Raw genomic sequence first — 8,246 nt, 5'->3', positions numbered from 1 at the left:
GTACACACACACACATATATACACACACAAAATGTAAACTGTCAAAAAGTAGCGTTACTGTGTAGTGAAGAAATATAACTTACTGGGGAAATATTAAAGTTTACTCTTGGGATATAAGCTCTTTATAGTAAAAGCTTCTGACTATTCTACTTTATATCAGAATTTTAATATTCAAATATGAGTCATTGAAGGTCTAAATATAAGTGCCTGCTCATTGTCACTAATTTTGACCTGAATTCTGTTTACTGAGCAATCTCCAAAAACCTGCTCACCCAGGGGTAAATAGAAGCTAAGCTTTTTTAAAAAAATTATTATTCCATGCAATTTGTGAGGAAACAGCCAAGTTGGCAAGTTTAAAAAAACACACACACAAACGCTGGAACATCTTGACTGGGTTGATGACATGACAGCATTGTAGTGTACTACCAGCTGGGAGTTGGCTGGGGTTCAGAAATGGACTCAAGACAGTGGAAGCAGAATGCAAGAGGAGGCAGTTCTCCACTAGTGTGGCTGTTTTGTTAAAACCAGCAAGAAGACCATTTGCTACACCAGCTTTCCCTCACTCTGCCCTTAGCTGATTTCTTGTCGGCACCAGAAAAATGTGACATAAGGGGATACAATAGCATGTGAAATGATACTGCACAATCTGCTCAATCTGCCATTGCAGTCTCCAGGCCTGTTTCTCACCTTGCTCTGGATCCCCCCTGAGCTGATGCAAGCACGGAGTTCTCGTGGACTTCCAAGGGGGCTCCATGATTATAATGGTGGAAAGAATGGGAGGTAGAGTGGAGGGAGGAGCAGGACAGATGAGCCACTGCAAGTTACTCAGTTCACTATCATTTCCTTGAAATAAAGACCAATAGAATGTTAGGTAAAACTCAAAAAAAAAAAAAAAAAACCTACGAAACTAATTTATGAAGGTTTTGAAAACTCATTTTTTGCCTTTTTAACATCTCTGCATTTCTGGACTTTTTTATTTCTTTTTAAGCAGCCCCAGAGAATGCTGAAAAAGCAGGGAAAGACCATGCATGTAGTATTTTCAGTTCAACCAGCAACATCATGCTCTCGAAATCTTGCAAGATAGCCCTTTCCCCTCCAAGACTTGCTGTTCAAATTTGCAAACACCAGAATTTCCACAATTTTGATAAAGTTCAAGTAAGCATCCTCCAAACTTCAATATTTATCTGGACCAGTGTGGACCTTGCATTTTTTTTAATTCACCCAGCACTAATTACCTTAATATTTTGAGATAACAAATACTGATCTGTAATCTTTCCAGGGGAAAAATAATCTGAAGTTCCCATAGAAACAGCTTTTTATTAATATCTTTAAGGATCTTGAAACATTGAGTATTGTTATGTCAGCACATCTGTGTACCCTGTTTGGGCAGAGAAATTAACTATCTGGCAATACTCATTCAGCAGGGGAATTTCTGAGGTCCTTTGATGAAAGAAAAGCATAACTGTAATGAAAACTTAAGGATTTTTTTCCTTATTCTTCCCTTCTCAATTTATGTTGCAGTATCTCTGCCATTAGGAAAGTGAAAGAAATAGTATAAATTTCTTAATGGCTAAATGAGGCCTGAAATAGACCTACAAATTTAAAAGTCTATAACCCTAAGCATAAAGAGAAATTAACTACCTTCCAGCATTCTTGTAGAAATGACAATTCTTTATCTAGCAATAATAATAAAGATGGGAAAAGTTTGTGTTTTCATTTAATAGCTAAGCATCCTTTGAAAAATTTACTTCTACTAATCCTTTATGCTTGGTCAGCCATGAGAAATAAAATGTTCAAAATCTCACAAGCACTTATACGAATTTGTGCTTGGCATACAGTATCTCATTATATTTGTAAAACAATGTTAATTAGGACTTATAAATTAAAATATGTAAGGTAAAATAAATTCTAATTGCCTTAGCTATGAAATAAAGGACTGTCCTATATTTGAGTGTTGATTACTCCTCAAGAGAGCAGCCCTGGGTATCTGTACAAACTATCAACTCAGTCAATCTACACTCAGTTCTCTTCTTACACTTATGTCTTCGTTTTTGAAGTGAATTTTCCTGATGGAAATTCTGTGCCTCAATTGACTTCTTCTTTCTCAATACCCCATGAATTGTTTTTCTTATTATTTATACTATTTATCCTTTGCTGTATCAGCTCATGGCTAGGTTTCACTAATTTGGTTTTAATTTCTTATAATTTCAGGATTTAAAATAGATACTCAGAATAATAATGGGTGGCAGCTAGCTCTGATTTATTGATTATTTATTAAATGGGTTACATGGTACTTGGCATTCCCCACATGTGGTCTCATTTAATTCTCATAATAATTCCATGAAGCAGACATCCTTATCTCCATTTAAGAAATGAGTAAAATGAGGCTCAAAGAGTTTAAGTAAATTCAGCAGTGTTTCAGGGTTAGTGAATAGTAAAACCATAATTGAATGCTTGGTCTCTCTGACTCCAACACTTAAATTCATCAATATTAAATACTCTCATTTATGGACATTTAATCTCATGGGGTCTTATGAAATGTCATTATAAAATGTCTTCCCAGATCATAAACAAATTGCAAGTATATTTTGTTTAACCTAATCATAAAGTATAGTTTTAATATCTTGTACCAATTGCTTATCAAACATACAGACTTACACTGATAGACTTCAGGTTTATGTCCGGTGATGATGCTGTCAAATTTGCATGGGAAAAACAAATCTATAAGTAACAATTCCAATATGAAAAATTCTTGTTTTCTTTATTTTTATGCAATTCAGCTTAATTCTAACATGACCTCCCATTACTGCACAATAATAGAAAATTCGATCTACTTAATTCTGAGTTCTCGTGGCCTAACCCAGTGATTTCTCATTCATTATAGGCTCACAACATAGTCCTATTTAACTTTAAAATTCTATCTCCAATGAGTCTCTTTTGACCTGAAGAAATTTTGAGATGATGCCATTTCAGAACTTCAATTGAATGTAAGAGTGTTATCTGTGTCTTCCTCTGTTTTTTTTTTTTTTTTCACCTTTTCTTCCGTTTTTAAATTACCTTGTCGGGCTGCATGCAGGGTAATGTAGTGCTATCTGAGACACCTGTGGGTCTAACTTTGGCTTTCTGTTGGCTCTCTATGTCATTGTCAATCCACTGGTATTTCAGCTATGTCCTTTCACCATCTCCAGAAGGGAAGGACTAAGGTATAGCCTAGGATATGTTCCCCCCGACCTTTACAAGGCCTCCGTGAAGGCTTGCTGGCACATTTTCTCTAAACATTTCCTGTAACAGTGTCCTGCTTGAGAACCCAAGGAACTTTGTGAAGCCCTCACAAAACCTCAGAATACTATCCCAGGCTTTCTTATATTTGAAATGAGGTATGTTCCTCTCCTTTGAGTGTGACTGCGTTTAATGACTATCTTCCAAAAGTAAAGGGAGGGGGGGAGGCGGAAAGTAATGCTATAGTGGAAAAATGTCTCAAGCACCACCTTAACCAAGTGATCAATCAAGGTTAACTACCACTGATGTGATGTTGGTATTATGGATCATAATATGATTAGAAGGGCAATTCACCTCCATGGTATTATTCTCAAAACTCATGAGAAACCATTAGACAAACTCAAATCAAGGAACATTCTACAAAACAACTGATTGTTACTCTTCAAAACAGTCAAGATCATAAAAAAAATAAGAAATGGAGAAACTGTCATAGATCAAAGGAGACTAAGATGGCATGACAACTAAGTGCAATGTGGTATCATGGATCGGATCCTGGAACAGAAAAAGGACATTAGTGAAAAGAATACACGGCATGTATGTAAAATTTGCAGTTTAGTTAATAGTATTATATCAATGTTAACTTTGCAATTTTGACAAATATACCATGGTTTTGTAAGACATTAACATTAGGGGAAAATGGGCAAACATTTTGAAAAGCGACATTGTAAACAAGTCTATCTTTAGATAAATTAGTTTCTGAAAATAAAGAGTACCACCTGTAAAAATTCTCATGTAAGTATACTTTGAAAACCTAGAATTCTAACTCTCTAATCTGATTACAGGTCTACCAAATGAATTGCTGTGACTAGTATTGAACGTGGTTTATAAAAATGTGAAAATGAAAATATAACACTTTTTAATGGGAAAGAACAACTGATAAACATCGAGAAAGCTCAAAAGCTACTACCTTATTTCAACAAAATATTTGCCTAATTAGTGAGTGGATTGAAATAAGAGTTTCAGGATTTTTCAGATGCAGGTTATATGCATTTCTTTCATTTGGATTTATGAATTTTTATCACTTGACTTTTCCAGTCATGACACTCATTAAAACAATAAACAGTGTCTCGATAAATAGAACTTAGAACCAGACCTGCAAATCATTCTAGCATAAAGTTTTAAATCAAGATCATAACAGTTATATATATTTAATCACACTATAAGCATCAAACAATTTTAATAAAATTTTTAGCACCAGTAATAAATAGATGAGAATAATATTTCCTAAACATGTTTTTATTTTATCTTTATCACATCTATTTTAATTTGATGATTTTGTGTACATTATATAAAACACAAATATATTACTATAGTAATATATTCATATTCATAATCTCTACCTTGTAGAGATTACTAGAAGCACATGACTATTTACATATCAAGAAATTATTTTTAACCATAAAGACTGTTCGCAAAAAAAAAAAAAATACTGAAAATATCTGCCTCTTACTCTCCACCCTATACTATGTCCTAGAAAGATTGCCACAAGTTCTCTCTACTCTCCTTCCCAAACTTAAGCAAATTTCCAATGAGGAGTAGAACATAGGCAATAGTGAATGTTCCTTAACTTCTAATTTTTTTCTTCATCTCCAAAATCTTATCGTATTTCTTGATAGAGTACAGGGAAAGAAGACTGATTTCAAACAGGATATGTATACCTTCAAACTTTTCTGTCTTACATCAACTCCTGAATTTAGAGATAAAAATCAGGGGTTATTATTTATTATCTTTTTACTTTCTACTTTTTTTTCTTGAGAAAATAGCAGCCCCATATCTGCAATTTAAATGGAGTGGTCAGTGGAAATAACGGAATTTACCAACTAATGTGGGTGTTACTGTTTCAACTCGTTTGTACAGACTTCACATAGGAAATAACTACTTTAAGTTTATTTAAGGAGTAAACTCTGTCATGAGGCTGGTCTACCATGGATAATTCACACACACACACAAAATGTGTTCCTGAGTTTACACGGCTGCTTCAGCTAACCCCAGGGCACGGAGCCAAAGGGCAGCCAGGCATCAGGGTATTGCAACCTGGAGTGGGTGTGCTTTGATACAAAAGAAAATCGTCATGCAAACTGCACGTGCCAATGTGGCACAGATTTTAGAGAATGAACCCTCAGGCCCTGAAAAAAATTAATGAGTTCTGCCTCTTCTTTCTGTGACCTTTTAGTTAGGTTTTCATGGGAATTTGTTTTCTTTGTTTTAGTCTGAGCTGTTCTGGAAAGAGTCACAGTGGGATAGTGAATCTGCAGAAGTGCTCTCATGGCACAGATTTTGCAATCTACCACCGAGTTGCTTCCTCTTGAGTAATTGAAGGTCCTGAACAAGACAAATTCACATACTAGTCAAATATTCTCTTAAAAAATCCAACTCAAGAGTTTCTCTTTCTAGGTGTTTTCCTATTTGGTGGTATATTATTTTTCGAAGAGCCTATTCATCTCATTATCACTCCTTTTTCCATCTTTCCGACCCTGCTTTCATTAAAAGGTTAGATTATTTTACTTATCATGTTATAAAAGAGTAGAAAATAGGGACATGAGCAGTGGACCTAGAATGAGAAAACCTGGCCTAAAAATCTGACATAGACACTTACTGTGAGATTTGTGCCTCAGTGTCTTCTTATTCTATAACATAGGGCTAATAACGTCAGCCTTGATTTAAGTAGCAGCCATGCAGATTGTGTTCCTCAATCTGTTCCACTCTGACCCCTTACGCTGCTCAGTGGCCACTGAGCTTTGAGTGGGATTGTCCTTTCCCTAGATGCAGAGTGGGTCCCTGCTTGACCCAAGTTTATCAGTTAATTTCCTCTCATTTGCCATTAAGACTGTCTCCTGGATAGACAGTAATGCAGGACTAAATGAATAGGCCTGATTCCTCCCACAGCAGTTGATCTAGGGGTGGGCTTATTAACTTAATCTGTCTAATCAGTGTCTCTTTTCTTCAAGTAATAAGCTGTGTAGTATGAAGTTTGGTCAGATTCAAGGCTGTTCAGAAATTTTAAATCAACCATGGCAATATTACTAATAATAGCTAATATTCTCAGAACTCTTTCCTTCATAGCACTCCATACCTGCAACAAAAAAACCCTTAAAGCTGCTAGGAATTGCAGCAGTAATCTTGTCTAATGAACCCAACTCCATTACCAATAATGGGCCTTACAATATATAAGGTCATGGGAAGGCTAAAAAGGAAAGTTTCTTTTCTTTTTCTTCTTATTCGTTTCTGTTTTGTTTTTTTTTTGCTTTTTTTTTTTTTTTTGAGACAAAGTCTTGCTCTGTTGCCCAGGCTAAAGTGCAGTGGCATCATCATAGTTCACTGCAACCTCAAGCTCATGTGCCACCACTTCTGGCTAATTTTTTTTTCAAATTTTTATAGAGATGGTGCCTGGCTATATTGCCCAGACCAGTCTTAAACTCCTGGGCTCAACAATCCTGCTGCCTTGGTCTCTCAAAGTGCTGGGATTATAGGTATGAGACACCACACCCAGCCAAGATATCTTTTCTGTTTGTCTATTTCTTATCAAATTATTCTGCTTTATTTGAATTTCCTAAAATACAATTCTCCTAATTTTTGAAGGATTAAGAAAATATAAACATATAGTATGAATTAGAAATAGTGAAGGAAAAAGAGAAACGTGAAGTTAGCAACATAAATTTGAATAAGAGTAAGGCTAATTATAAAGTACTACACAATTATACACACATCTTAAAAGCAGATTATAAAATTTGTTTAAAGCCAGGAAGGTCAATTTGTTTTATATAAAATTTGAAATCTTATAGTTTGGAGATGTCTACCTATAGTATTATGTATTCTTCACTGCATCTTAATTTTTCAGGAATGTATGGTTTATTAGTGTCTCTACTGGCTTCTGTCCAAGAAGGAAAGTATAAGTATAAGATATTAGGAGAGGATTCTTGTGCTTCTACTTACCACTGATAGCTTTTCTACAATAAGCGGCCTTGGAAGACAGAGGTAGTGAATCTCTTTGGAACAAAGGGAAGTTTTATATACTATCCAGTTTAACAAATATAATGTCTCACTCTGAGGTAGGCTTACTAGCCATAATAAAAGATTTTGTTTTCTATGCTGCATACACAGAACCCAATGTGCATACAGACATCACCCAGCCCTCTCCACATTGCCCTGTGAGAACTGGGGTTCAGGGAAGTAGCACAAATCCTGATACTCTGGCTTCTGCTATTGCTGGAAATATTAAGGCCATTTATCTGTCATCCAGGAATCTCATATCTCCTACCAGCATGCATGAAACTGGCAAGTTAAATATTAGATAAGTAGGGTAAAATTTCAGACCCTTCACAGTTCTTGACACAGTAGTCTGTATTAGTTTGTTATTTCTATATAATAAGTTATCACAAATTTAGTAGCTTAAATCAATATCCATTTATCAGCTTCCAGTTCTATAGGTCTGAAGCTCAGGCATGGTGTGGCTAGGTTTCTGTTTAGGTCTTACAAGGCAAAAATCAAGGTGTTGCCCAGGATTTGTTATAGTCTGAAGTCTGTGGGGAAAGAATGTTCTTCTAAGCTCGTTTACTTTTTGGTCAAATTCAGTTTCTTGCAGCTATAGAACTGAAGTCCGCATTTCCTTGCTGGGGGCTGCTATCAGGTCCTAGCATACACCCATACCATATTCCTTGCCACATGGCTCCATCCGTCAAAGCCAGAACAGAAACTGTACCTCAAGTTGAATCCCTCTCACACTTTGAGTCTTTGACTTCCTCTGCCTCTGACCTCTAGATTCAGATTAAAAGCCTTACATGATTAGGTCAGGTTCACCCAGATAATCTCTCTATCTCAAGATCAACTAATTTGGGGCTTTGATTACACCTGAAAAAACCCTTATCTTTTCCAGATCTGTGAAGAATGATAATGGGATTTTGATAGGGATTGCATTAATTCTGTAGATCACTTTAGGTAGTATGGACATTTTAACGATATTGATTCTA

This window comes from Propithecus coquereli, unplaced genomic scaffold (assembly GCF_000956105.1).
Source record: "Propithecus coquereli isolate 6110/MARCELLA unplaced genomic scaffold, Pcoq_1.0 Scaffold7, whole genome shotgun sequence".
Taxonomy (NCBI): Eukaryota; Metazoa; Chordata; class Mammalia; order Primates; family Indriidae; genus Propithecus; species Propithecus coquereli.
Note: the sequence above shows the minus strand (reverse complement) of the source record.